We start from the raw sequence: 22883 nt of genomic DNA, 5'->3' as shown, positions 1-22883 counted from the left end.
CTGTGGCTTTTATTGTATACAAAAACGCATCAACATAATTTTGTCCAGATCTACACCACGGGAATAATAAATTAAATAAATAAATAAATAAATAAATAAATAAATAAATAAGACTCTCTCTCCATCCGTTTTCTACACAGCCTATCCTCATTTGGGTTGCGTGTGAGCTGGAGCATAACCCCACTGACTTGTCGAGAGGCGGGGTACAACTTGGACTGTTTGCCAGCGATTCACAGGTTACATAGAAAAACATTAAAATAATAAAAAATAAAATAAAGAAAAATGGAAAAGACAAATAAATAAGAAAAAAGCCATCCTAATACAACTAATTACAAGGCGCAAATGACAGTGAAGTACATGTTTTATATATATATATATATATATATATATATATATATATATATTAGGGGTGTTAAAAAATAGATTCGGCAATATATCGCGATACTACAGCACGCAATTCTCGAATCGATTCAATAGGCAGCTGAATCGATTTTTTTAACATCCATTTTTGATGGAAAAATATTCAACAAAACGTCTAAATTTCACACCTTAAAGGGATCGTTCGGCTTTTTTAACATGAATCTCAATTTGATCCTCAACTCCCGTGTGTGCGATCAGCACTGACTTACCCCCGACAGCGTTCTGTGACACGCGTTCTGGTTCGGCGTTGGACGAGAGGAAAATAGTCCAGCAAGCTGGCTGGGGTCTCGGAAATAAAGCGTTTTTCTTCTAAAAACTATTTGTTTTCAAAAGCGTGATACGTTTCCATCACAATACTCTTTTCTGAATGAAGTCAGACGCCATTACCGCCAGCCACTACTTTTCTGTTCGTTCGTTCGTATCACTGCGCGGCGCCCTGTAGAACGCTAACCGACGCACTGCAGCCAGCTAGCTGATACTTCCGCCGAAAAGGCAAACAACTTCAGAACGCTGTCGGGGGTAAGTCAGTGCTGATCGCACACACGGGAGGTGAGGATCAAATTGAGATTCATGTTAAAAAAGCCGAACGATCCCTTTAAGAATGGAAGAATGTTATATTAAAACCCCTGGGCATTATCTTATTTTGAAATGACTTGGTCAGAACCATCAAAAGCCCAAAACGGGTCACAATAACGCCTAAGGGTTTTAATGGAACATTAAGCCTTAATATTTTATTTCAACGCTGTTCAAACATGAAAAAGGTTACAACCTGTTTGTTAAATACAGTAGCTTACAGTTATAACACTGAAGTTTCAGATCAATAAATAATACATTTTCATACAAATCTTACAGTGTACATGTACAAGTTTACTGAATGGTATTTCTAAATTTGAGTAAAAAATCGCAACAATTGACTTGTAAATTTATATCGGGATTAATCGGTATCGAATCGAAACGTGACTTATGAATCGTGATACGGATCGAATCGTCAGGTACTAGGCAATTCACACCCCTAATATATATATATATATATATATATATATATATATATATATATATATATATATATATATATATATATATATATATACAGTATATATATAGCAATATTGAATGAATAAAGTAAACAATACTAAATTGGTAGTGCAAATGGGAGTAGGGAATGTTATGTGTGCAGAAGCAGCAGAGTTAGAGATGTTGAATATAGAAAACTTTGATATCCAACTTGTCACCGATTTATTTTTGCAATTAGTCGACTATCTATCATATGTAAATTGCAGCTTATTGCACCAGCAAGCATTTGCTCTTTTATAATGATAATTAGCTTCCAATTTGAAGTGTTTGTCCATCCATCCATCCATGGATGGATGGATATAATAGTACATTCAACTTTCAATAACGTTTGCAGGTTGTACCACCATTCCTGCCATGATTGTACATGTACAGTAAAAATAAATCCATCCATCCATTTTCTTGACCGCTTACTCCTCAAAAGGATCGCGGAGGTGCTGGGGCCTATCCCAGCTGACTTCGGGCAGTCAGTAAAAATATACCATACCATTAATAGCTTAATAATAGCCTGTATCATACATGCAGTGTATTCCTTATATTATCGGCTTGTCAAAAACATTAAAAGTTAAAAAATAAAACAAGCGGAAAATATAAAAGAACCTGTAGACCTAGTTTGTGAAAGAAAGTTATTTTGCGTGCTCATGCGCTACACGCTTGAGCGCACGTCCCGCCCTGTGGCCGTGGGTAATAACATGGCGTCCGTGTTTTCAGTTGGCCAGACTCTCTCTCTATATGGCTCTGTGAATTTTGAGTCACTACTGCCACGTGTGGCCGAAAAATGAAACTGCACACTCACTTCTTGTCCCTTCATGTACACAATGGGCACATATTACGTCACATCTGCAAACTGCTGGCCAGGGGCTTGCAGGAGTAGTACCCATTGTGAACAGCTAAAGTGTTAATCTGCTAATTAGAAGATATTTGAATCACAAATGGTAAAACCTAAAGGCTATTGTAAAGATATTTTGGGGCAAATTTCTACATTGAGTCGCTTTCAGTTAGAAAAGGTACACTGTGCCGCACTTTTTTGGCTGCCCATATTCGCTCGACTTAAAATTAAGAATGTAACGATATCCAAACATCGCGATACGATATTATCACGATATGAAGGTCATGATACGATAAATATCACAATATTGTGGGGGCGATGGCGATATTTAAAAAAGATCACAATATTGTAAAAAAAGAGAGAGCTCATGCTAAAAAAAAAAGCACAATATAGTGCTTTTGTACATAACAGCAATGCATATAAACCACCTACAATCGCGAATAATATTGAGACACTTATTTGGTAATGCAGATTTTAAACATCGAAGGCCAAAACATCCCTAATGAAAATTAAATTGCACTAATACACTAGCCACTAGAGGGTGCTAGAACTGCACAAATGAAAATCAACCGGACTTTTTAAACAAATGTGTTCCTTTTAAATATTGTGAACATGACGACGACAATATTGTGGCAGTTTTAATATCACGATATCACGATATTGCCCTTCTTGTGACATCCCTACTTAAAATGGAAGTCAAGTCAAAGGTTTTCTTTTACAATATGTTCCAAGCACTCCCGATAACCTAAACATGGCATTTGGATTAATATTGTGTTTGTGGATTAAAAGTTAATCAGAAAAATCCACACATTTTTCTCCATCACAGGGAGCGGCTATTTTGCCCCTTGACTAAATCACAGGGCCCCAGGCTTCAGGTAATAACCAATCACAGCTCTCATCTTTTCTGTGTTTGGTCATGTGACTTCCGCAAGCCCCCTGCCACACCTATCTGGTTTCTGTTGAAGAAGTGGTTCTTAATCTGCTGCCTGGAGTTAGATTTAGCTTTCCCGGTTACCCTTTTTTTTTTTTTTTTTTTTTTAAATCAGCTCTGGCTGCACTGTACAGTTTTGCTGTCGGATCTGAGGAGTAATTGCACGTGCCTTTTCATCGATTATTTTTGGTATTTGTCTGTGTTGAACTGCAGAACTGTATGCAGGCTAGGACAGTGACATAGTGTTCTACTTCAAAAGTACTCCACTCAGTCTGCGAGAAACTTTGGTTCTGGTCAGAGTTGGTACTAACATCAGGTGGTAACATGTTAGTGTTAGCACCAGGTGGTATGTAAACAGTGGTGGTTAGCACAGCTGCTCGCTGGGCAATTAGAATGGCCGTGAGTTAACACAGATGTGCTCTATGTCTGGTGAACTTTGTCTGTGTGCAATTACGTTATTTTTAGATGTCATCATACACATAATCGCATAGGCCCCAACCGATATAGAGCGAGCGGCCAGCTACATGTGGAGCCTCGTCCGGAACATGCAGATTTACCCACAAGGATTTCGAATGTAGAAGTTTCACTTTCTGAGCAGATGAATTTCTTCTGTTTTGTGAGTTTTGGACTGAGTGTTAGCGACAAACTCAAGAGTGGAGGTTTGTGCAGGTCCTTTTTTAGCCAGGATGGTACATCAGAGCAACGTTTCTGCTTCAGCGTCCTGTCTCTCTTCGGCTCCGACAACAATCTGGACGTGTGTGTTTGTGTGGTAGAAATCCTCTGATGAGATGATGTCTGATCTATGTTGTGTATAGTATTCAATAAGGCCTGACCTAAGATGTAGTTACTGTCTGAGTGGGTAGATGTGCAAATAACACAAAATGAACGCAATCAAATGCAGGGACAATTGTGTATATGTAATATGATGAGGCAATTATACAGTTACATAATTTACACAGTCACAACAGCTCTCTAAAGAAAACCATAAACTTGAGTGGCCTGCGACAAAGATGATAATTTTGAATCGGGGGGAATCAGAATCACATGCTTGTTTTTGAAATGTGGGAGGCCATACAAACTCCACATAGGAAGGCTGGAGCTCAACTTTGAAGCAGATGTGCAAACCATTTGTCCAACGTGCTGCCCAAAAAGAATCCATCCATTTTCTATATACCACTTCTCCTGCTGAGATCATTGGAATTTATCTCAGCTGACATCAGGCGAAATGTAGACACTGTACTGGTGGCCAGCCAATCACAGGGCACATAGAGACAGACCACCATTGACACTTGAGTGGGAACTGAACTTGCACTGCTTGCTCATAAATCAAACCAATACACCATCACTGACCTGCAAATACTATACAGTATACATTTTGCTTAATTCATACTTTAAATTCATTATTTTTAATTCAAATCATTATTTTCTTTGTAAAATCAAAACTTTGGATACAACTTCTGTTGGCTGTCAGTCTCATTAGATGTACATGTGCTCATAAGTGAGTGTGACTCTTCGATGATCAGTATATTGGCAGTAATGGAAGTAAATTGTGTGTGGTAGGCTTATCGAAAATAATTCATTGGAGGTTTTGCATAAATTCATCAGTTATTTGATCAATATAGTTTTCACAAGCAGAAGAAGCACAGGGGAGGCATGTCCCAAATCATTGTTTTTTTCCCATCAATCAGCAAGCCCATTGCCTTTTGAAACTAAATTATCAGAAGTATTATGATGTGATCATTGCAGTAACCTTTCCATTCAATTGCGAATGTGAAGGTTCCATCTTGAACCTGCTGGTTATCATATAGTTTGTATCATACTGTGTGTAATAGAGACTGCTGTCATTGGTAGCGAATGATAAATATATAATGTCCCCACTCCTATTACACATTTAACATGGAAGCATATCTAGCACAGCTGTTGGTGGAAAATGATACGTGATGATTAAAATGTCCTTGAGTATATGCACGTACGCACACACACGCACGCACGCATGCAAAAAAATCATTTTCCTGCGTTACTTCTGATCTCGGCTAAGAGGTATAAGCCGTTGTATTGTTGTATATAAGTTATTTATGATTTATTTAAATGCTATTTGCACTGTTTCAAATAGAATGTGTAATGTTTGCTGAAAATACAAATTTATTTTGGTCAGGGACAACATGAAATAACTATTATAAACTATAGAAAGGGAATTGATTGTATTTAAAAACTGGTTATTTATTTACGCCACATACTTTTTTTTTTTTTTTTTTGCACAGAAACCAAATCAATATTCACTTTTTAATCCATTCTAGGATCGTAATAGAAATGCTACCTCGCTAACGCTCGCTAGTATGCTGCCACCATCAGATCAAGCGTGGGAAATGTTCACTTCGTCACTCGTTTCATCTCGTCATTGGTGAGGTGACGAGCAGGAGCGCGCACACTTGTTTATCTCCTTGTTGTGAAAACACACATGCACACAAAATAAAAGCACAACCTTGTGAAATTGTCTGTCAATGGAGGAAGCTTTCTGTGCACTACAGGTCTGTGTGTGTCTAATTCACCGTCTTCCATTAAGCTGGCATCTGAACAGGTCAACTCACTTAACCTCTTATGAATAACATGTCCCCTCTTTGCACCAAGGGGTTTCTAAGTGAGATGTAGCCATTACGGAAAGTGGGGCTATAAGAAGCATGTAAATATTCATAACAGGCTGTTTTGCAGTCTCTCCACATGAGTCTTCATTGGTGCCTGTCATGGCGAGGGGGAATAATGAACTTCCTTTCTCTTATTTGAATGTAAACGTGACAGCTTTACATACATTAGTCAGGGTTCCACTGGTCCCACTCCCGCACACATCTGTGTCTCAGTGGTTTGGTTCTGTGTCGGCTGTTAGTGTCTGAAGAGTCACTGGACTCTCCAGCTTGGCATTTCTCAACACTTATTCAGCCAAGACACCCATTTTACAAAAGAAATAAAAAACGGAAAAGAAAAAACAACAACCCATGAATCCTGGCATAATGATGACCATCTTTCCATATTACAGTAGATAATTTATGGAATATGGGAGGGTGACTTGTGGTTGTCTTCAGACATGCATTTCTAGGTACTTTTAGGAAAATTACACAAAGCTCAGGAATAAAATAGTACATTAGTTATGTGAGGGCTTCATTCATATGCATTACATTTTTCAAAAAAAATAAATAAAAATGCTGTGACTTATTCACAGGGGAAAAAAACATGTCTGAGGAAGTTCTTTTCGTCCACATTCTGAAGTGATTCACATTTCACCTGTGTGCAGATGTGTGGGTAAGCTTGGTCAACAACAATTCACAGAGGGTACACCATTTGAGAGGAGTCCTTCTTGCTTGCTGCCATTTAAGTTTTTAGGGCAAACACTTTCACTCCAAAACAACCTGTGTGAGTTTATTTATTGCTGTAAGTTAAGACATATGGAAAATGCAAAGATATTTTTGTCCTCATCATTTTTTGGGGGTAAATGCAAATAAGACTCATTGATATGAAGCGTCTAATTCACCAGTGCAAACAGCCACACCGAGTTTGCGTGACACAAATAACGTTTTTGGAAAGCATGTATTAACCTGACGCAACCTCGATCCCGGGTTCATGACAGCAGTGCATAGCACGGTGCACCGTCGCTCTCTGGGTGTTCATGCAGAGAGAGAAAGAGGGGGGGGGGGGGTTGTCATTCCTCAATGTTGGTTTAGGACAGTGCTTCTCATGCTTCTCAAATAGTGGGGCGGGCCCCCACAGGGGGGCGCGAGTCTCCATCAAGGGGGGTGCGTTTGACCTCGGGGAACATGCTTTTTTGTTTTATTTTTTTGTATTTTTATTTTTTTTTACTGTCCTAGAATAAAGTGCAATTGCACCTGCACTACATTAGGGGGCAGTGGCGCTCCCATTATTGGCAGAGTGTGCGCAGGGAGCATTCGCTCGGTGGTGTAGGGGTTTTGTTTTTTTTGTTTGCACTGAGCATGCGCGCTTTGCACACAGCAAAAAAAAAAAAAAAAAAAAAAAAAAAAAATCAGCACAAATTATTTTATATTTTTGTTTTGCAGGTTAAAGTTGTTTTTTTTTTTTTAAATATTGTGCTCCTGAGTTAATGTTGGTGATCAGTTTGAATGCATTATTATTTATTGATTTTATGTAATTTTATTTTTCCGTATCATATGGTTTGACATGGTGAGTCAAAAAATGTTTATAGTTTAATTAAGGATTTAATTTTATTTTTGAATTTCAGATGCACTTTAAATCTTTTCTGTTACAGTTAATAAAGTTATTCTTTGTTGTAAGTTGGTCCATATTTCTTTCTTTTTTTATTCTCTTATACGTTAATACGGATACAGTGTTATGCAGAGGTGTGCTTATAACAATTTTATAGACAAATGATATTATTTATAGTCGCGTGGGGGTGGGGGCGCGAGATGTTTTTTTCTTACTGTGGGGGGTGGTGGTGGGGGGTGACAGAAAGTAATTGAGAAGCACTGGTTTAGACAACGTAACCCGGGCTGATCGTCAAAGTCGGGGGGCATTTTACGATCATTTTTACATGCCAGATGCATACTGTACGCCCACGTTTAAAAAAACGATCGCACCAATAATTTGTACTTTATGAATGAATGACGCCGTTGTCGTCCTCTCTGTTCTGTACAGGCGCTCTAAACGCTTACTCTCGGTCCAACCTCGCTTTCTGATAATGTCATCTTTCTCGCAACTGTTAACAACCATGTTCTTGCCGCAGATCCATTGCCATGTGTGGTAAATCAGGTGCAAATTTGCTCCAAGCTGTCAGTTTTGTGGGCGTGTTTGCGCCGTTATATGATTAGAGCAATATCCTTAGTGAGTAGGTGGGTAACTGGGCGCAGACTGCAGGTGCAGTTGTGGTGCAATATTTCGCGCTATTACCGGACGCAGCGCATTCTTGGTGAATATACCCCAAAGTTGTCTGAGTGAGAATGATGTTTGTCCTTATGTCCTAAACTTTTATTAATCAGAGCCTATGCATGTGCAAACTCCATGTAAATAAAGTCATGGCTATATACGACTAGATGATTTTACAGATAAGAGCGGAGTCATGTGGTGACTTTGAGTCAGATATGTTGTATATATTGGCCAATCACAGATGGTGCTGCATGATAGAACAATATATTTTCTGATTTTTTTTTTGTAAAACTCCATTCATGGACTGCTGATGGTATACATTGAGTGTTTGGCTCCAAACAGTGTTTTAATACAAAGTTGTACGAAAGCCTTTCGAGAAAGTAGCACATCTGGTCTGTAGATAAACGCAAACGTTTATCATGTCACGTGTGTGTTTGTGATGACTGAGTGTCAATTACGCAGCCTGCTGGCCGCTTCTTAAGAAAGTGAATTTTAAAAAGTACTGAGCAATATCACAAACAGCCCTGTGCATGTTTTTTTTTTTCAATTTTCACAAAAAGCTCAAATATATTTAGATTGGAGAAGCCTTTTAAGGATATCAACATAGTTTTCTGAATGTGCGCTAGCTTCACTGTCCTTCTATTTAATCTGAATTTAAATGAGGAATGTGTTGGCAGGCAGCACAGCAGTGCATATTAGATGAGTGGCACATTTATGCGGCTACCCAGCTGCACAACAGCCCCCCTGTCTCCAACCATCAACAGGTTCTCTGAGGAGGAGGAGAAGGAGGAGGAGAGCTGTGAATGCTGTATACAGGCTTCCATTGATGATCTATTAATTAAGATAACAAATGTAAATACAAAATTGCTTATCTATATTGTGCAATATGTATAGTAACGCGTGACAACCTTAAATAACACAACTGAAGTTTTTCGGTTGTGCAGTGAGAAATAGAACATTTGTAATTTGTTTTACCACAGCTGAATCGTTTGCAAATTTTATAGCTCATGCACAGCTAAATAAAATGCAGTTGTATTTGGCGTATCACTATCAAACTGATTTACAGACATCTCATTGACAAAAAACACATCTTTCAACAATTAATATTGCTGCAATTTAAGTTGAACTTAGCTTGTTGCATCGCAACAGCAATCCCCGCTGGCTGTCTTGCTGTCATGGCAACCATGCCCTCTGATGTCACCTTCCCTAATTTTAGCTCCTGTGGCTCTCACGGTTGGTCAGCTTTACCTCATCCAGAAGCATTGTGTTTGTCAAATGCTAAGTAAAATGTCTTAATATTTTTAGAGTATATCATCCTTCATTCATGTTGGTTATGTTGGTTCAGTGACTCCTTGACACTTTTTGAACCAAAACTGATAATTATTTTTCTTCTAAAATGTTTCCTTATATTGCTGTGAGTATGAATTTCAGTTCACTCCCATGACAGTCTATACAGCTGCTGCAATACCAGAGGCAAGCAAAAAAAAAATTTTCTCTTGAGCCACAAGCACACATTTGTTGTTAGCATTGGTAAATATATCACATGCTCAGTGATGGTAATTATTCATGTGCTTTTGTTTTGGTCTTACTTTTCAATTGATTTATTTAGTGGCCAGATGTATAATACAGTAAATACACTTCGCCGCAAGGTTTACATCAATTATGCGACTGATTTCTAAAAATGATCTACATGAGTGATGATGGTAATTGAACACTAGTTTCCTTTAGAAGGGTTTATCTTGGTTGCGCGTTGCATGATAGACTTGAATGCAAGCGGAACTTATATTTTGTTAAAAAGAAGTTTCAAATATATGTAATACAAAATTCAATATAAATGTAATATAGCCTAAATATAAATATAGTCACAGTCAAGTTTGATCTTGAGAGGAGGTCAGTTCTTGTGGAGTTTGCTTTGGGTAAAATAAACCGAAGGCAAATTAGTTATTAGGAAAGGAAGAATTTGGTGAAATAAAAAGCTGCTTGGGTAGAAGAGTTGTCCGGTAATGTTAAGAACCACTGGAAACCCTGTATTGCTCCAAGATAGTGACTCACTTAAAAAAAAGAGACAGAACCTAGTTTCCATGTGATGAAAAGGAACAGCGGTAAATTGCAGAGAACAAAATAACTGGTGTTCAGTGAAAAGCAATTTCCTGGAAAGTCATGTTTTATATTTTAGGTGGGCTACTGACGGGTTAGATATTCTTAAGCTACAAGGTTCAAGTGACAAAATTGCATTTTTTTTTTTCCATCTTTTGTGACCTGTAGTTAGCTTTACGTGAGAGGAGCTATCTAGTCTACACCTGAAGCAAACCGGGCCGTTTGTCATTAACTCCACTGAGATTTTTGTTGACAAATGTATACTGTCCGCCGAATGTTATGAAAACTACATTGTTGCATCAAATAGAAAGATGACAGATGCAGACCGAGAGACTCTCTGCCAAATCCTTTATAGTCAGATCGCCAGGACTACTTTAATGTGACCTAATCATGGAAAATACATTATATGTAGAGCAGTCATTCAATCAGAAGCAGCTCAATCTCGTGGGTCTCATTTGGTTAAAAGGTCAGTGTCATAAGAGCCACCATGGGGGAGTCTGTCCAATGTTTGATTGGATTGAAGCGCAGTAGTAGTGGTGGTGATGGTGAGGCCTGTCATTGACTCAACAATAAATCTACAGCACGGCTTATCTGACCCACACAGTAAATCTCTCCGTGGGTGATTCCAATGTGAGGATGAAGGAATCTCATTTACCAACTGACGCTTGGATGTCTGAGCTGCCTGGCCCAAGTGGAGACAACCCAGGGATTAAGAGGAATTGTGTGCTATTTATATGGATTTATTATTTTGTAACATTATATGGACATAAATAATGACACACTTCATCAACCAGGGCTTTAGACCTCTTAGTTCTTACTTATTAATCTTAATATGTTGACATCTGCAACAAGTTGGAATCACTTTACTGACTACTGACCGTTTTCCGTAAGAATGGAAGCTGAATGAATTTTGCCTCACTCTGGCTCATAAGCCACCGACAAAATGCCACTCTACCTATGGGGAGTGTGTGTGTGTGTGTGTGTGTTTTTTTTTTTTGTTCTTCTCTGCCCTTCTCTATCCTTCTGCACTTTGGCCTCAGTGTTTTGGCAAGCAGAAGAGGAAGCATCTGAATGTTGGCACTGTGTGCCTGCTGGCAAGCGCCCTGCACTCGGGGAGTAGAACAGCACCGAAGATTGGATGCCCGTCTCACACAGAACTGAACATGATGCGTCAGGAGAGGATATAGCTGTGCCTTGTAATTAACTCTTGGAATGTCTTACACAGTCAAGGACTATGTGTACATGTGCAGCCATATTTTGATAGTGATCTGATGTAGGCAATACTCTCAAGAAGTGTCATGTAAAGAGCATTTTTCTTGGGACTTGCGGTAAACAACAACATAATGATGTAGCGTGGTGGTGGTTGCAGGATCAGTCTTGGTTGCAATAAAGTACTTTTTTTCCCTATAAATGGCTGCATTTTACTTCGGATTCTCCTGTAATTCCTGTCTTATTTCATGCACTTTGAATAATGATTTTGTGCTAGCAAATGTAGTCCTTTGCTCATGGGTGCATGGTTTTATAAGATGAATCGCATTCTGCTGAAGCAGCTAACACTAAGACAACAACAGTTACACAACATACAGTGCACACCGCCTTATTAAAGTAAGCTTGGGATCAATTTCTCAAAGAGAACAGGAAAAATGTACAGATTTTAGTCATTAGGGTGTCTTCAGACCAGAAAAGTCCTTTAGTCCACTTGTTTGGTCTGGACCAAAAGCGGACTTTATTTTTTTTTAGTTGGTGCGGTTCATATTCACACTGTGCTTTTTGCAAGTGGACTATATTGCAGAATCACGTCGACGCACGTGACGATCCGTGCTCCCATTGGACAAAAATGACGAGGGCTGTACGCGTAGGAAACGTAATATGTGAAAATCCGACGCGCTGCATTATTACACTCCATATTTTTTTGCGTTATTAGATGCAAGATATATGCAGGGCGTCAAGGGCAGCTCATTCATCAGGTTCCGCCATGCTGTTGCTAATTTTGGAACGCACCGTCGATTGCGTGTAGTAAACGGAGGAGCAGTTGCGCTCCGCTTACCCCACCCCCACCACAACATGCTGACAGCAGCGTGGCTAGACAGAATACGGATGATTATGAATGAATTTAGCACAATATTCACTACCGGGTATATTTCCCCCCCACGATACTTGACTACGATGGCTTGTTAAGCCCAAAAAGGCGCATATGTCCAGCAGTTGGAGCGGATCAGCCGTGGTTTGTATTCAGAATGTAAAGCGAACCGCGCCGAGTGCGTTTGGAAGCGAACCGAGACCACCTCGAAAGGTCGGTCTCGGTCCGCTTGTTTAGTCCGCACCAGGATTCGTTTGTGTGTGTTCAGACCTGCACAAAAGGTCCGCACCAACGTGGGAAACGAACTCTGGTCCGTTTAAAGCTCTGAATACACCCTAAGTGTTATTCTAATCTCCACAGAGACCACAAACACGGTTTAAATACAGTGACTCTCATAACTTCATCAAAATTGTAAAGAAACATTGCATTTTTGATCTATGTTAAGCGTTAATGTACCATTACAAAATAATTTGACATTGATGAACAAAACATGAACCTGTGTTTAGTTTGCAAATAAAATTAATAGTGGGAGACAGCTATGAAACTAGTTGTGCTTCCAGTGGAATACAACTTGTTCACTAAAGCTTCTTAAATGGTTTTACATGATTAATGTGGAATAGATGCACAATGTCAAACGATATAATCAAGGAAAAACTACTGTGAAACCAATGAGAAGAAACTCACAAAACTTGCACAGTTTTGGCTGACCCTAATGAGAGATCCAGAGGAGTTGGGTGTTAATTACTAAGCAGAAAGTGTAGGCACTGAGAAGTAAGTCAGAGTGAGAGGAGGTAAGAAGTGTCAGAGAGGCAGAATTGCGGTAAGAGTATTGACTGTGGACGGGCATGATCCTGGTCGTGATGGGATTTGTCAGCTTCCCTGTGCTTTAGCGTGCTCGTGCTCTTTACTCCTCACCTCTACAGGGGGATTTTCTTTCATGGGGTCTGTGTGCAGCGCCGGACGGTATCTGCTCTGGTGTTGCTTTTCTGTAAGCGATTCACAGCTTGGCGGATTTCAATCAATCACCAAAAAGTCTGAGTCTATGTGCTTCCTGTTGCTCTCAATGAACTTTCTTTGGTAGCGGTTAATGGAAAAAGGTCATGTCTGTTTGAGGCATTGCTGGCTTCTCCTATTGCTATACACACATACATGCACGCAGAAGAACTAGATGAGGTCAGTTAAGTTGAAATAAGCTTTGCAGTACTTTAGTTTACTAGTGCTCTCATGAATAAACAAATAAGACCATTAATGGTATGAAAGTGAAAAGTTTATCCCACCCCACGTACTTGACACAGAGGCTGCAGTTATGTTTAAAGCCAGAGGTGGCAGTCATGAGTAAAAAAGTGACAAACTCCACAATATACCTTTAAAAACAAACAAGCAAGCAAACAAAAACATATATTGCCTTTCATTTTTTTTTATACTTGCTGTCATGCGTTCTGTTAGCCTACCTGAATAAAAATGAGCTCATTGTGGAACTAAATGTGTTTCAGTTAATATTGTACGAGAGACAGCATAGTTTCAAAAGTTTTCACATTTTTAAATCATCACACCATTTCAAATGGTCCTTAAACTTTTTCATCTTATTTGCAAAAGCGAAACCCTGCTGAATTTGAATTTCTGATCGAAAACGTTTGATGTTACTCTGTCATCTGTATTGTTTTATGACTACAAAATGTATTTGTGGACCAGATCTGGGAGGGAGAGGTTGCCAGGTCTCACAGGAGTCCTACTTTTTGAAACAACCCAAATAGAAATCAATCACACTCCCCTGTTGAATTTTCTTGGTTAAACTGTGACAATACACTACTTCTCCATCCACTTTATCAAAGTTCTTCTTTACAAGATGAGCTGAATGTGTCTCGTGTGTCTCTGTGTGTGCTTGTACAAGTGTGCATACTGGCTTCCGAAGTGCACACTGAACATCAAGACCTGATTAACTAATGCAAATTAAAAGTGCAAAATAAACCACACGGGCTTCCTTTAGATTTCATACGACTTCACTCAGTGGTTCTTGCTCTACCCAAACACAGTAGAAAATCAAATATTTGTGTAGTTGTCTGCTCACAATGCCCTGAGCAGCGAACAGAAAAAAAGAGGGTCTTGATGAAGCAAGTACAGGAAGTTGGCAGGAATAATAAAAAAAAAAAAAAAAGTAATTAATGTTTTCCGATAAATATTTTTTCACAGTGTTTTGTCATATAGAATTCATCCCAACACTGTTAATATTTGACCTACATTACCATCAAATGATGACTATTTTGTCATCCATGTGAGTTATGCCATTGCGCAGTATGACATTCACAAAAACTAAAAACAACAGACAAAACCTGCATAACGTTCCCAAGATCAATCAGATCTGGTTGAAGGGAGATCAGATAACCATATTTGGGCTTTTACTTTAAACATTGGTGAGAAACAAGCCAAGCAGCAAGCATGAGATTGAGATTCCATTTGATTGTTACACATGACTGTTTTAAAATTGTTAGTGTTTCTTTTTGATTAACAAAATGTACACAGCCAGCTGGCAAAGATTGATTTCCTCTCATGTGAGCATAGAATGTACTCAGGATGGGAGTCAACCATCTGCTGTGGTGTGTTCAAGTGCAACTTTTTGGCTCAGGCACACGAGACATGAGGTCACACCGTAGTTGGCCTTGGTTGCTGCTAGTTCTATGACGTCATTTTGGCGTGTTCTTGCTCTATGACCAACCCGTGAACAGTGGATTGAAATAATCCAGTTTATACCGTGTCTGTATTAGAGATAAGTATGGTTCACAGCATGTTGATAATTATGTCATTGTAGACAGTGTGTATTTGTAATTGTAGAACTACCAGTCAGTTCTCTATCAGCCATGATTTACAACTCAAGGTTACAGGACTTCTGGGTCCAGAGGTCCCTGTAGCTGTCTCAGGTTAACTCATTAGCTCCCAAAAACGTATAAATACGTCATATTTTAAATGTTTTAAGTGCCCCAAAGACGTATTTATACGTTTTTTGTTGTTTTCTTATGCCAGAGCATAGAGAAGGCTTTGATGCAGTCTCTCTACTGCAGAAAATGGTTGAGTGGCAGCAGAGTATAAGAGATCAACCAGGCCATGTTAAAACTCCCACAGTTTCCCCACAGTTCTAAGCAGAATTGTGAAAAACGATGAAACTTAGCTATGTTCTATTGCTAATTGCTGCACAGCGGAAACAAATAGGAATGTACTTTTTTTCCCTGATAAAAGAAGAGACTCTAATCTCTCTTTTGGTATGTTCCATATTTCTTATAGCAACAGAACATAATATTTCGCGGGCCTTGAAAAATCAGTCAAAATCCAGGAAAACACTTAAGTGAAAATGGTTGGGAGTGAATGAGTTAATGAACTTCAACAACTCTTATCTAATTAAGGATAATTAATTACTGTAGTCTTTGCACATGAACGTGTTCAAAATGAATACAACAACAGAATGTACATGAACGTTATTAACTTACGAAACAACATCACTACCATGGATCCCACACACCCTTGATTAAGCGCCAGCCAATCGCAGACTTTGCAGTGTCGCAAAATGGAAGAAATGCATCGAATCTTGGTCAGTCTTTTCACGTTTAGGTAGTTTTTCACCCTCTTTGGTTTATCTTTGCAGTTAATCGGCAGTGGCGGCTGTACTTTGTCTCAAACCACGCTGCCAACTGCACCTCCACATTATCAGTGTTGCCTCCTGTGAAACAAACCACTCCACAAACACGGTTGTGATAACCGGTTTCCACTGTTGCTATCTCAAAAGCTCTCCGTTGTTTTCATGTTGATAGAATCAAACCTAATCTCCAGGGCCACTCAGTGTGCCCACATGACTAATTTAAAAAAATTTTATTTTCTCCCGTTCAAGTGCCAGAACAATTAGCAATACAACTGCGGATTCCGTCTGCCAAGGTAATTTTATTTAACTGGCTGCCACATTTTTTTTTCCCCCCTAACCAGAGCTGGTCCGAAAAGCACTAATACTGACTCTTTCCTTTTGGGACAATCAACACCTCTGCTGAGAATGGAGGAAATGAAAGCAGCCTTTTAAATAGTGATTTCCACGCCCAGTGTGGCTCACATTACTCTGTGCGCTTTTGCTGAATCATGAATCTTTAGGAAGTAACTTTTATTGTGCCATGGGGGTGATTGAAAACAGGAAAAAGTTTTGTCTAGTGTTGCTTAACATGGCGTGTTAAAGCTGGAGCTTCCCATGGAGAAAGAGAGCCTCAAGTAGAGTGTGTAAAATATTGCTACCATGATAACCACAACTCACGGGTTCACAGTTCTGAAGTTTATAGGTACCTACCTAGTTTATAGGTACGCTAGTTTTGTTGCAAATCAACTTTTGAGTTGAATAAATACAAAATGAACGACACATTTTTTTTCTGTTTGCCTTTTAGATTTCAGAATGAACTGCTGATTTTAAGTGACAGAAAATATTTCTGAGCACTTTTGCACACAATGCCACTGTTCAACCTGAAGAACATTAGATTTAGGTTGATGAAGTGAAAAAAAAGGTACACTTTCTTTCTGGTGACGGGTCTGGGTTTATGAAATGAAAGATGAAAGCACATTGAAAAATCTATCAATTTTACACGCTGTCCATTTAAACTGAAAACTATTTGATACTGGTTCAAGAGCGCCTCTTCTTGTAGTAACCAAGCTTTCCGCTTCATTTTGCCGCAATTGCTTCAAGCCTCGATGACTCAGCCAAACAATCAGTTCTACAAAATCAACAGAATTTTTAATGATCAACTAATTTGAAAGCTTCAGTGTCGTTTACAGACCGTCAGAACCTTCTTTCCATTCCAGCAGTTAGGGGTATTTAATGTGTATTTAAATTCCAACTGATAAAGTAATGTTCTTTGTAATGATGGTATTTATTTAAAGAGGATTCATTGTTTGTTGGCTTGTCAACCAGTTTGGGGTTGGTGTGAAAGCGCCCACCTTTTACACTCCCTGCCACCTATCATTGTCTGTGCTGCAGTAGTAATACTTCCTGTGTGTGATCTGCATGTAAAATATAGCACCTGTGCCCCACTGCAGGCCACATTCCCCCTGGGTTGTACCCCCACTGGTAACACACGCACGCACGCACACACTGGCACACCCCTCTCATTCAAGCACTCTCTGCTCATTTATATGCTACAAGGGAATCCTTATTTGCTGCCTTCATTCTAATCCTTCCGGGGTAGTGGCAATCTGCACCTGCGGGGACCGCACACACATACGCACACAATTTCTCGTGTGAATATCTCCCATTTCCGCTGTTTTAGAGCTTGGAAGCACTCAGATATGCCCCCTGGATTGCATTTGGGAGGAAAGAGATAAAAAAATAAGTATAATCATAGGAAATGGCACATTATCAGGCTTTAGTTGTCACTTGAAATGTATTTTAAAAAGCGGCTTAATGTGTAATACCGTACGACATTGCACAATGGAGCTCCATTGCTTTTAAGCCAGAACGCGTTATTGTTTCTCTATCACCAGGATGGTCTTTTTTATATCCCTGTTAATGATGTCAGCTACTGGTGTAGGAACGTGTGAATATCAGTGCACAGACGTGCTGAATTTCAATTAAGCTTTGTTCAAATGAAGTCAGGGCAATTGCATCGATGTGTGTGTGTGTGGATATGTGATTTTTTTGCACTGAAGCCATTATACAAATAACAGTGAAAGCACCCGAAGTGGGTGTTCCGCCGTGGCATTCACCTGTCAGCAGCTTGACTCGCAGCTGCGTGTGAGTCGGGCAAATCACACGTGCGTGCGCGCACACCCTCATGGGACACACAAACTTGCACATGACAGAGAATCTCTGACAATCTGGTTTCACGGGCTCATGACAACTCTCTGCTGCCCTCGGCAACATCAACACGTCCTTCATATCAAGAAGACGCTCTCCTCCACTGAGATTTGAATGTCCACAATGTTAAATAACAGCTCTGTCAGCTCCAAAAATAAACCAAGCATATCTCCCTCGAGTGGGAAATGTTCCGTGTATTGTTAAACGTGTTTTATTCTGCCCATGAAGTAGGCCATACTCAATAAGCATACATTGAGATTGTTTTTAAAATACTGGTAGTATTGCTGAAGTTGAAAAATCATCTGTGCCATAGACTGTATCAGACACAACAATTATGACCACCTGCGCAACCAAATGAAGTGTAATACAAGAGTTGTATATATAGAACATCCTTTAAAAAAGTTATGAATAATTCTCAATATGATTGACAGTGTCGGAATGATATTAATTTAACATTATTGCATAGTCTAATATTGAGGGGTAGGGATGTTCGACACCACTTTTTTTTTTTTAAAAGACCGATACCAGTACGAGTAGTTATCAATTCAGATACCAAGTACTTTTGAGACAAAAAAAACAATTGTATAATTTTAAAGAAAGACCCATCTCAATACACAAGTTTTCCTTAAAATTACATGAAATTAATTAAAATAATTTTCTATTTTTCTAATTTCTAATTTAGTGATCCTGATCATAAAATGGCCACAAGAGGGCAACTGATACTCTTGTCAGCCTCCATTATGGTATCGTTACTCGCCCATCCCTAATTGTGGGAGTTGTTTACACTGGTTGTGAACCGCACTGCATCACCAAGATAAATCTTTCTAATATTTTGCCTAATTTAGCAAAACCAACCATTATTACAGTATATTTGCAGAGGCAGTAATTTTGATGGTGGTATTATATTGGATCTCATTAGTTTGTGCATGTAATTAATGTCATGGGGGGGTCATTTTGCCACTTTCTCTTGACTGAAAATGACATCACACATCACAGTTGCTCAGGGCTCAGGTAATGACCAATCACGGCTCAGCTTGCGAACGTTACACAACTAAACTCGGAATGGATGAACTGTGATTGATTCTTTCCTGACCCCTTAGCAACTGTGATGTTATGTTCAGCCAACAGCAAGTGGCAAAATGGCCGCCAAAATGGCTTGAAAATGGACCTCAAGTTTCTTTTAGAATGTGTGCTAGAAATCCTCACGTGTAACTGAGCTGCCAGACAACTGTCCCCCACACTACATTAAGAAATTGCTGAATCAAATTTCCTTTTCCAGAGAAAGCATCAGCAAACTCAAACGCTACTGTTAGAATTGTGAAACATGGTTGTCAACAAAGGTTTAAAAGAAAATGTGAATGAATATTGTTTTTAACTCATTCCATCCCAGCCATTTTCATTGAAGCAACCCCCTTCGCTCCCGGCTGTTTTACTGGATTTTGACAGGTTTTTCAAGGCCCACAGAATATTGTTTTAAATTGCTATAAAAACAAGGACCCTACCAAAAGAAGGATTAGAGTTTCTTCTTTCATCAGGAAAAATATAACTAAGAATATAGCTAAGTTTCATCATTATTCCCAAACCTTTTTAAAACAGTGTGGGAAACAGTTTTTTTGCAACATGGCCTTGATTGAGCTCTTATGCTCTGCTCCCACCTACTGGCCATTTTCGTAATAATTCTCTTCAGTTCAGAGGTTGCATCAAAGCCTTCTGTATGCTCTAGCATAAAAATGAAATAAAAAAACGTATAAATAGGTCTTTGGGATGGTAATATATAAAACAGAACATATTTTTACATACGTTTTTGGTAGCAAATGAGTTAATTATGACAAAGCGATAATACACAAAATTGCCCAGTAGGCAGTTCCACACCATTGTGCCCTCTGGTGTTTTCTGGTAAAAAAAATTATATATTTCCTCTCCTCTTTGTCTCTCCCAGCAAACCTTGGGAAATTTCTTTTTATAATAGCAGTGAATCACTGATTGGGAGAATGGGGTGTCAGGAGGGCTTCAGGGGCAGTGTGGCCATGTCGCTGCTGCACGCAATCACGCAATCATGTGCTATCTCTTTGGGCCTTCTGGGAGTTAAAACGTCAGGACGATTTCGAGCAGGAATGTAATTAGACTGCAAGTGTGCGCCGGTGGCTATATGTGGAGATGTTCTCGGGGGTGAAGACTTTTCCTTTAATTACTGTCATTAACGTTACTTTGCAAGCTTTTCCACAAGCGGACTTGTTACGGATAAAAGACTTCATCATGAGGTTCAATCAACTGGACATTTTGAATTTCATCTTCAGAAACATTGAAGGGGAAAAAATAAACAACAACATGCAGTTAAATGTGTTATCGTTTCGATGCTTGGAGCAAAGAGGCGATGCCAACTATTGTGCTACATATTGGCTGCAGTCAATGTTTACCAAATGTAGGAGAAATAAAACAGCTGCCTTCACCTTGAAAAGCCTGCGAGATGAAGCATGCACTGAGTAGTCCTAATAAAGCTTTTGTGCATATTAGTTTGTAATGTATGCTGCCCCAAAACCATCTGCTTCTTTGGATTTGTCTAAACTGCTTGAGGTGTGTCAATTTGAATTTTGTCACATATCACTGGCATCGGCTGAAAGCTCTTAAGTCACAATTTGGCAAATTTCATGTTCTTCAAACATCTATATTTTTGTGGGTATCATTTTTGGTCATTATTGATCAATCCAAAGTGTTGAAAATGGCTTGCTCTCTTTGATGATGTAGGCTAATGTTAATGGTTGAACAAACACCATTTTTGGGGTTTCCTTAAAAGTGACGATTTCGGAGGTACAGTACAAGGTTTTAGTCCGATGCCAGCGATATACAATAACATGAAAAGATGAAAAGAAATTCTTTGTGGATCATATCCATAACATAGTCATGGGTTTCTGTGTCCAATTTATTTTACGCTTTTGTGGTTTTCAATTTGGGCTTGCATTTGGCTAGCAAGATTTTGGAGTTTGTCAATTTGTTTATCCCTCCAAAACAAAACATATGAGACCGTAGACAAGAGTTTGCTGATGTGCCACGAGAATTAGTGATGGGGTTAGGGACAAATTAGTGATGGGGTTAGCGACAAGGTTCTCAAGTTCTTCCAGACCAAACTTATCCAAATGTACTTTTTATGGACCTTTCAGTGTACACTGGAGCCTTTGCTAAATTGTTCCTACAATGCTGGAAGCATAGAATTGCCCTAAAATGTGCTGGTCAAATGAAGGATTAGGATTCAGTGGAATTATACTCAAACCCCCAAATGATTTATTATTTATAGAGGTGTGCCTTAATATTTTGTCCATATAGTCCATCTTCAAATACAGTATTCATATGGACAACAAACAAAGCTTGTCCAGTTAAGTCTGACTCTCTGTGAATACAGATTGAATGGGTGTTTGCCTGTGAACAATTGTGAAAGATATCAAACACTGTGTCCTACAAATGACACCTGAGCATTAGTTCAAGTGCACAGCACTGCATTTTTCATCAGTCAGAGTAGGAGTCGAGCTCCAGCATTGTCACTTGTCAGAGTCGAACCACCTTATTGTGTTTCGTCATGTTCAAGCTCCACTAAACACGAACTATATACTTGTGCGCAACCAGAACACACATGAAACTTTTTTTTGTTTAATTCTTCCTGAAAAAAAATAAAAATAAAAAATCACAGCAATGGTATTTTAAAGCTTTCCATCCTTTGCCATTCACATCTTTTACTAGAAGCAAGCATGCTCCATTTTGCGCAGTAATTTAATGCAGTGCAGTCAATCTTGTAACAATATTTCTAGAAATGATGTGATTTCTACAGACCTTATCTTCATTGTGAAATAAGTGCTATGTAATTAGTTTAATTACACCTTCTAGCTACTATTACAATGTCACACCCATACTTTTACAACGAAAGTACCTTATGATGTAACCATTTTGTTCTATTTCCAGTTATATTTTGATGTCTTCTCCTCGTGACAACCTACCAGTTTTATGTCGGTCAGCATCACGGTGTCCATATCTGATGTGTGATTTTCAAGGTCAAGAATGCAACACATTCTTACAACCAGCTGCCCATTTCATCCTTGTATGGCACTTCTGGGCGAAACACTTCAGGAATTTTGTAGATGCAGTTATTCCTCTTACAGCACCCAGCACGGCAGAGCTCGTAGCAGTGAGTTCAAACAACATTCTGATCAAATTGGATGCACTTTAAAACCATCATTACGAGCTGTGAAAATACTGAAGGTCATTTGCTATGTAATTTACAAATTACTGACTGAAGGAATTGGCTTGTATTAACCAAAGCTCAAAATATACTAAGTATGCAGTTTTAAAATAATTATAATAACTGTGCACCAAGATGAATAATATGCTATTTGAAAGTGAGCAATGTCTACAGGCCTACATCTGCATTTCTTATGCTCCTAAATAATGACTTGTCCCGGATTAGTACTGTCCTTCCGGCCGCTCATAATGTGGACTATGATGATCACTTCTTTCTGTTCCCTTCCGTTTCTTTTTTAAAGAATGAAATAAAAAATTTGAATTGGAAAAAAATACCACATATGTGTATCAAATATATCTGTCTTATAATATGAGGGTTACAGGTGAGCTGAATCACAAAAAACTGGTCGCTAGTCAATCGTAGAGCGCATACAAGTCAAACGACCATTCACACTCACATTTTACACAAAAGCATAACCATATTAATTTTTCAAAGTACTCTGCATGATTAAACATGAAAATAGAA

The 22883-nt window shown here is 38.9% G+C and overlaps 1 protein-coding gene across 1 annotated transcript in view; it reads left to right on the top strand.

Moving 5' to 3' along the window:
• Positions 1-22883, top strand: part of b4galnt4a (beta-1,4-N-acetyl-galactosaminyl transferase 4a) — a 164737-nt gene that overhangs the window by 2075 nt on the left and 139779 nt on the right. The gene's annotated exons all lie outside the window — the stretch shown is intronic.

The sequence above is a fragment of the Festucalex cinctus genome, chromosome 3, assembly GCF_051991245.1.
Source record: "Festucalex cinctus isolate MCC-2025b chromosome 3, RoL_Fcin_1.0, whole genome shotgun sequence".
In the NCBI taxonomy this organism is placed as follows: Eukaryota; Metazoa; Chordata; class Actinopteri; order Syngnathiformes; family Syngnathidae; genus Festucalex; species Festucalex cinctus.
Note: the sequence above shows the minus strand (reverse complement) of the source record. Positions and strands in the feature narration are given on the sequence as shown.